Raw genomic sequence first — 8,956 nt, 5'->3', positions numbered from 1 at the left:
GGTTATAGCCCATGTTTTTTGAAATTTTGAAAAAAAAAGTTAGCCTCGTTTCTCATCATTTTGGACCGTGGGCTATAGCCCATATCGTACGGCATACTATGGCACGCCGTTTTTCATCATTTTTGAGGATTTAAAAAAAATGAAAAATGAAAAAAACGGTGGGTTATAGCCCATGTTTTTTTAAATTAAAAAAAAAAAAGTTAGCCTCGTTTCTCATCATTTTGGACCGTGGGCTATAGCCCATATCGTACGGCATACTATGGCACGCCGTTTTTCATCATTTTTGAGGATTTGAAAAAAAATGAAAAATGAAAAAAACGGTGGGTTATAGCCCATGTTTTTTGAAATTTTGAAAAAAAAAGTTAGCCTCGTTTCTCATCATTTTGGACCGTGGGCTATAGCCCATATCGTACGGCATACTATGGCACGCTGTTTTTCATCATTTTTGAGGATTTGAAAAAAATGAAAAATGAAAAAAACGGTGGGTTATAGCCCATGTTTTTTTGAAATTTTGAAAAAAAAAGTTAGCCTCGTTTCTCATTATTTTGGACCGTGGGCTATAGCCCATATCGTACGGCATACTATGGCACACCGTTTTTCATCATTTTTGAGGATTTGAAAAAAATGAAAAATGAAAAAAACGGTGGGTTATAGCCCATGTTTTTTGAAATTTTGAAAAAAAAAGTTAGCCTCGTTTCTCATCATTTTGGACCGTGGGCTAAAGCCCATATCGTACGGCATACTATGGCACGCCGTTTTTCATCATTTTTGAGGATTTGAAAAAAATGAAAAATGAAAAAAACGATGGGTTATAGCCCATGTTTTTGAAATTTTGAAAAAAAAAGTTAGCCTCGTTTCTCATCATTTTGGACCGTGGGCTATAGCCCATATCGTACGGCATACTATGGCACGCCGTTTTTCATCATTTTTGAGGATTTAAAAAAAATGAAAAATGAAAAAAACGGTGGGTTATAGCCCATGTTTTTTTAAATTAAAAAAAAAAAGTTAGCCTCGTTTCTCATCATTTTGGACCGTGGGCTATAGCCCATATCGTACGGCATACTATGGCACGCCGTTTTTCATCATTTTTGAGGATTTGAAAAAAAATGAAAAATGAAAAAAACGGTGGGTTATAGCCCATGTTTTTTGAAATTTTGGAAAAAAAAGTTAGCCTCGTTTCTCATCATTTTGGACCGTGGGCTATAGCCCATATCGTACGGCATACTATGGCACGCTGTTTTTCATCATTTTTGAGGATTTGAAAAAAATGAAAAATGAAAAAAACGGTGGGTTATAGCCCATGTTTTTTTGAAATTTTGAAAAAAAAAGTTAGCCTTGTTTCTCATTATTTTGGACCGTGGGCTATAGCCCATATCGTACGGCATACTATGGCACACCGTTTTTCATCATTTTTGAGGATTTGAAAAAAATGAAAAATGAAAAAAACGGTGGGTTATAGCCCATGTTTTTTGAAATTTTGAAAAAAAAAGTTAGCCTCGTTTCTCATCATTTTGGACCGTGGGCTATAGCCCATATCGTACGGCATACTATGGCACGCCGTTTTTCATCATTTTTGAGGATTTGAAAAAAATGAAAAATGAAAAAAACGGTGGGTTATAGCCCATGTTTTTTGAAATTTTGAAAAAAAAAGTTAGCCTCGTTTCTCATCATTTTGGACCGTGGGCTATAGCCCATATCGTACGGCATACTATGGCACGCCGTTTTTCATCATTTTTGAGGATTTGAAAAAAATGAAAAATGAAAAAAACGGTGGGTTATAGCCCATGTTTTTTGAAATTTTGAAAAAAAAAGTTAGCCTCGTTTCTCATCATTTTGGACCGTGGGCTATAGCCCATATCGTACGGCATACTATGGCACGCCGTTTTTCATCATTTTTGAGGATTTGAAAAAAATGAAAAATGAAAAAAACGGTGGGTTATAGCCCATGTTTTTTGAAATTTTGAAAAAAAAAGTTAGCCTCGTTTCTCATCATTTTGGACCGTGGGCTATAGCCCATATCGTACGGCATACTATGGCACGCCGTTTTTCATCATTTTTGAGGATTTGAAAAAAATGAAAAATGAAAAAAACGGTGGGTTATAGCCCATGTCTTTTGAAATTTTGAAAAAAAACGTTAGCCTCGTTTCTCATCATTTTGGACCGTGGGCTATAGCCCATATCGTACGGCATACTATGGCACGCCGTTTTTCATCATTTTTGAGGATTTGAAAAAAATGAAAAATGAAAAAAACGGTGGGTTATAGCCCATGTTTTTTGAAATTTTGAAAAAAAAAGTTAGCCTCGTTTCTCATCATTTTGGACCGTGGGCTATAGCCCATATCGTACGGCATACTATGGCACGCCGTTTTTCATCATTTTTGAGGATTTGAAAAAAATGAAAAATGAAAAAAACGGTGGGTTATAGCCCATGTTTTTTTGAAATTTTGAAAAAAAAAGTTAGCCTCGTTTCTCATTATTTTGGACCGTGGGCTATAGCCCATATCGTACGGCATACTATGGCACACCGTTTTTCATCATTTTTGAGGATTTGAAAAAAATGAAAAATGAAAAAAACGGTGGGTTATAGCCCATGTTTTTTGAAATTTTGAAAAAAAAAGTTAGCCTCGTTTCTCATCATTTTGGACCGTGGGCTATAGCCCATATCGTACGGCATACTATGGCACGCCGTTTTTCATCATTTTTGAGGATTTGAAAAAAATGAAAAATGAAAAAAACGGTGGGTTATAGCCCATGTTTTTTGAAATTTTGAAAAAAAAAGTTAGCCTCGTTTCTCATCATTTTGGACCGTGGGCTATAGCCCATATCGTACGGCATACTATGGCACGCCGTTTTTCATCATTTTTGAGGATTTGAAAAAAATGAAAAATGAAAAAAACGGTGGGTTATAGCCCATGTTTTTTGAAATTTTGAAAAAAAAAGTTAGCCTCGTTTCTCATCATTTTGGACCGTGGGCTATAGCCCATATCGTACGGCATACTATGGCACGCCGTTTTTCATCATTTTTGAGGATTTGAAAAAAATGAAAAATGAAAAAAACGGTGGGTTATAGCCCATGTTTTTTGAAATTTTGAAAAAAAAAGTTAGCCTCGTTTCTCATCATTTTGGACCGTGGGCTATAGCCCATATCGTACGGCATACTATGGCACGCCGTTTTTCATCATTTTTGAGGATTTGAAAAAAATGAAAAATGAAAAAAACGGTGGGTTATAGCCCATGTTTTTTGAAATTTTGAAAAAAAAAGTTAGCCTCGTTTCTCATCATTTTGGACCGTGGGCTATAGCCCATATCGTACGGCATACTATGGCACGCCGTTTTTCATCATTTTTGAGGATTTGAAAAAAATGAAAAATGAAAAAAACGGTGGGTTATAGCCCATGTTTTTTGAAATTTTGAAAAAAAAAGTTAGCCTCGTTTCTCATCATTTTGGACCGTGGGCTATAGCCCATATCGTACGGCATACTATGGCACGCCGTTTTTCATCATTTTTGAGGATTTGAAAAAAATGAAAAATGAAAAAAACGGTGGGTTATAGCCCATGTCTTTTGAAATTTTGAAAAAAAACGTTAGCCTCGTTTCTCATCATTTTGGACCGTGGGCTATAGCCCATATCGTACGGCATACTATGGCACGCCGTTTTTCATCATTTTTGAGGATTTGAAAAAAATGAAAAATGAAAAAAACGGTGGGTTATAGCCCATGTTTTTTTAAATTTTGAAAAAAAAAGTTAGCCTCGTTTCTCATCATTTTGGACCGTGGGCTATAGCCCATATCGTACGGCATACTATGGCACGCCGTTTTTCATCATTTTTGAGGATTTGAAAAAAATGAAAAATGAAAAAAACGGTGGGTTATAGCCCATGTTTTTTGAAATTTTGAAAAAAAAAGTTAGCCTCGTTTCTCATCATTTTGGACCGTGGGCTATAGCCCATATCGTACGGCATACTATGGCACGCCGTTTTTCATCATTTTTGAGGATTTGAAAAAAATGAAAAATGAAAAAAACGGTGGGTTATAGCCCATGTTTTTTGAAATTTTGAAAAAAAAAGTTAGCCTCGTTTCTCATCATTTTGGACCGTGGGCTATAGCCCATATCGTACGGCATACTATGGCACGCCGTTTTTCATCATTTTTGAGGATTTGAAAAAAATGAAAAATGAAAAAAACGGTGGGTTATAGCCCATGTTTTTTGAAATTTTGAAAAAAAAAGTTAGCCTCGTTTCTCATCATTTTGGACCGTGGGCTATAGCCCATATCGTACGGCATACTATGGCACGCCGTTTTTCATCATTTTTGAGGATTTGAAAAAAATGAAAAATGAAAAAAACGGTGGGTTATAGCCCATGTTTTTTGAAATTTTGGAAAAGTTAGCCTCGTTTCTCATCATTTTGGACCGTGGGCTATAGCCCATATCGTACGGCATACTATGGCACGCCGTTTTTCATCATTTTTGAGGATTTGAAAAAAATGAAAAATGAAAAAAACGGTGGGTTATAGCCCATGTTTTTTGAAATTTTGAAAAAAAAAGTTAGCCTCGTTTCTCATCATTTTGGACCGTGGGCTATAGCCCATATCGTACGGCATACTATGGCACGCCGTTTTTCATCATTTTTGAGGATTTGAAAAAAATGACAAATGAAAAAAACGGTGGGTTATAGCCCATGTTTTTTGAAATTTTGAAAAAAAAGTTAGCCTCGTTTCTCATCATTTTGGACCGTGGGCTATAGCCCATATCGTACGGCATACTATGGCACGCCGTTTTTCATCATTTTTGAGGATTTGAAAAAAATGAAAAATGAAAAAAACGGTGGGTTATAGCCCATGTTTTTTGAAATTTTGGAAAAAAAAGTTAGCCTCGTTTCTCATCATTTTGGACCGTGGGCTATAGCCCATATCGTACGGCATACTATGGCACGCCGTTTTTCATCATTTTTGAGGATTTGAAAAAAATGAAAAATGAAAAAAACGGTGGGTTATAGCCCATGTTTTTTGAAATTTTGAAAAAAAAAGTTAGCCTCGTTTCTCATCATTTTGGACCGTGGGCTATATCCCATATCGTACGGCATACTATGGCACACCGTTTTTCATCATTTTTGAGGATTTGAAAAAAATGAAAAATGAAAAAAACGGTGGGTTATAGCCCATGTTTTTAGAAATTTTGAAAAAAAAAGGTTAGCCTCGTTTCTCATCATTTTGGACCGTGGGCTATAGCCCATATCGTACGGCATACTATGGCACGCCGTTTTTCATCATTTTTGAGGATTTGAAAAAAATGAAAAATGAAAAAAACGGTGGGTTATAGCCCATGTTTTTTGAAATTTTGAAAAAAAAAGTTAGCCTCGTTTCTCATCATTTTGGACCGTGGGCTATAGCCATATCGTACGGCATACTATGGCACGCCGTTTTTCATCATTTTGAGGATTTGAAAAAAATGAAAAATGAAAAAAAACGGTGGGTTATAGCCCATGTTTTTTGAAATTTTGAAAAAAAAGTTAGCCTCGTTTCTCATCATTTTGGACCGTGGGCTATAGCCCATATCGTACGGCATACTATGGCACGCCGTTTTTCATCATTTTGAGGATTTGAAAAAATGAAAAATGAAAAAAACGGTGGGTTATAGCCCATGTTTTTTGAAATTTTGAAAAAAAAGGTTAGCCTCGTTTCTCATCATTTTGGACCGTGGGCTATAGACCATATCGTACGGCATACTATGGCACGCCGTTTTTCATCATTTTTGAGGATTTGAAAAAAATGAAAAATGAAAAAAACGGTGGGTTATAGCCCATGTTTTTTGAAATTTTGAAAAAAAAAGTAAGCCTCGTTTCTCATCATTTTGGACAGTGGGCTATAGCCCATATCGTACGGCATACTATGGCACGCCGTTTTTCATCATTTTTGAGGATTTGAAAAAAATGAAAAATGAAAAAAACGGTGGGTTATAGCCCATGTTTTTTGAAATTTTGAAAAAAAACGTTAGCCTCGTTTCTCATCATTTTGGACCGTGGGCTATAGCCCATATCGTACGGCATACTATGGCACGCCGTTTTTCATCATTTTTGAGGATTTGAAAAAAATGAAAAATGAAAAAAACGGTGGGTTATAGCCCATGTTTTTTGAAATTTTGAAAAAAAAGTTAGCCTCGTTTCTCATCATTTTGGACCGTGGGCTATAGCCCATATCGTACGGCATACTATGGCACGCCGTTTTTCATCATTTTTGAGGATTTGAAAAAAATGAAAAATGAAAAAAACGGTGGGTTATAGCCCATGTTTTTTGAAATTTTGAAAAAAAAAGTTAGCCTCGTTTCTCATCATTTTGGACCGTGGGCTATAGCCCATATCGTACGGCATACTATGGCACGCCGTTTTTCATCATTTTTGAGGATTTGAAAAAAATGAAAAATGAAAAAAACGGTGGGTTATAGCCCATGTTTTTTGAAATTTTGAAAAAAAAAGTTAGCCTCGTTTCTCATCATTTTGGACCGTGGGCTAAAGCCCATATCGTACGGCATACTATGGCACGCCGTTTTTCATCATTTTTGAGGATTTGAAAAAAATGAAAAATGAAAAAAACGATGGGTTATAGCCCATGTTTTTTGAAATTTTGAAAAAAAAAGTTAGCCTCGTTTCTCATCATTTTGGACCGTGGGCTATAGCCCATATCGTACGGCATACTATGGCACGCCGTTTTTCATCATTTTTGAGGATTTAAAAAAAATGAAAAATGAAAAAAACGGTGGGTTATAGCCCATGTTTTTTTAAATTAAAAAAAAAAAGTTAGCCTCGTTTCTCATCATTTTGGACCGTGGGCTATAGCCCATATCGTACGGCATACTATGGCACGCCGTTTTTCATCATTTTTGAGGATTTGAAAAAAAATGAAAAATGAAAAAAACGGTGGGTTATAGCCCATGTTTTTTGAAATTTTGAAAAAAAAAGTTAGCCTCGTTTCTCATCATTTTGGACCGTGGGCTATAGCCCATATCGTACGGCATACTATGGCACGCTGTTTTTCATCATTTTTGAGGATTTGAAAAAAATGAAAAATGAAAAAAACGGTGGGTTATAGCCCATGTTTTTTTGAAATTTTGAAAAAAAAAGTTAGCCTCGTTTCTCATTATTTTGGACCGTGGGCTATAGCCCATATCGTACGGCATACTATGGCACACCGTTTTTCATCATTTTTGAGGATTTGAAAAAAATGAAAAATGAAAAAAACGGTGGGTTATAGCCCATGTTTTTTGAAATTTTGAAAAAAAAAGTTAGCCTCGTTTCTCATCATTTTGGACCGTGGGCTAAAGCCCATATCGTACGGCATACTATGGCACGCCGTTTTTCATCATTTTTGAGGATTTGAAAAAAATGAAAAATGAAAAAAACGATGGGTTATAGCCCATGTTTTTGAAATTTTGAAAAAAAAAGTTAGCCTCGTTTCTCATCATTTTGGACCGTGGGCTATAGCCCATATCGTACGGCATACTATGGCACGCCGTTTTTCATCATTTTTGAGGATTTAAAAAAAATGAAAAATGAAAAAAACGGTGGGTTATAGCCCATGTTTTTTGAAATTTTGAAAAAAAAAGTTAGCCTCGTTTCTCATCATTTTGGACCGTGGGCTATAGCCCATATCGTACGGCATACTATGGCACGCCGTTTTTCATCATTTTTGAGGATTTGAAAAAAATGAAAAATGAAAAAAACGGTGGGTTATAGCCCATGTTTTTTGAAATTTTGAAAAAAAAAGTTAGCCTCGTTTCTCATCATTTTGGACCGTGGGCTATAGCCCATATCGTACGGCATACTATGGCACGCCGTTTTTCATCATTTTTGAGGATTTGAAAAAAATGAAAAATGAAAAAAACGGTGGGTTATAGCCCATGTCTTTTGAAATTTTGAAAAAAAACGTTAGCCTCGTTTCTCATCATTTTGGACCGTGGGCTATAGCCCATATCGTACGGCATACTATGGCACGCCGTTTTTCATCATTTTTGAGGATTTGAAAAAAATGAAAAATGAAAAAAACGGTGGGTTATAGCCCATGTTTTTTGAAATTTTGAAAAAAAAAGTTAGCCTCGTTTCTCATCATTTTGGACCGTGGGCTATAGCCCATATCGTACGGCATACTATGGCACGCCGTTTTTCATCATTTTTGAGGATTTGAAAAAAATGAAAAATGAAAAAAACGGTGGGTTATAGCCCATGTTTTTTTGAAATTTTGAAAAAAAAAAGTTAGCCTCGTTTCTCATTATTTTGGACCGTGGGCTATAGCCCATATCGTACGGCATACTATGGCACACCGTTTTTCATCATTTTTGAGAATTTGAAAAAAATGAAAAATGAAAAAAACGGTGGGTTATAGCCCATGTTTTTTGAAATTTTGAAAAAAAAAGTTAGCCTCGTTTCTCATCATTTTGGACCGTGGGCTATAGCCCATATCGTACGGCATACTATGGCACGCCGTTTTTCATCATTTTTGAGGATTTGAAAAAAATGAAAAATGAAAAAAACGGTGGGTTATAGCCCATGTTTTTTGAAATTTTGAAAAAAAAAGTTAGCCTCGTTTCTCATCATTTTGGACCGTGGGCTATAGCCCATATCGTACGGCATACTATGGCACGCCGTTTTTCATCATTTTTGAGGATTTGAAAAAAATGAAAAATGAAAAAAACGGTGGGTTATAGCCCATGTTTTTTGAAATTTTGAAAAAAAAAGTTAGCCTCGTTTCTCATCATTTTGGACCGTGGGCTATAGCCCATATCGTACGGCATACTATGGCACGCCGTTTTTCATCATTTTTGAGGATTTGAAAAAAATGAAAAATGAAAAAAACGGTGGGTTATAGCCCATGTTTTTTGAAATTTTGAAAAAAAAAGTTAGCCTCGTTTCTCATCATTTTGGACCGTGGGCTATAGCCCATATCGTACGGCATACTATGGCAC

Source organism: Protomyctophum bolini (genome assembly GCF_963924005.1).
Source record: "Protomyctophum bolini genome assembly, chromosome: 10".
NCBI lineage: Eukaryota > Metazoa > Chordata > Actinopteri > Myctophiformes > Myctophidae > Protomyctophum > Protomyctophum bolini.
Note: the sequence above shows the minus strand (reverse complement) of the source record.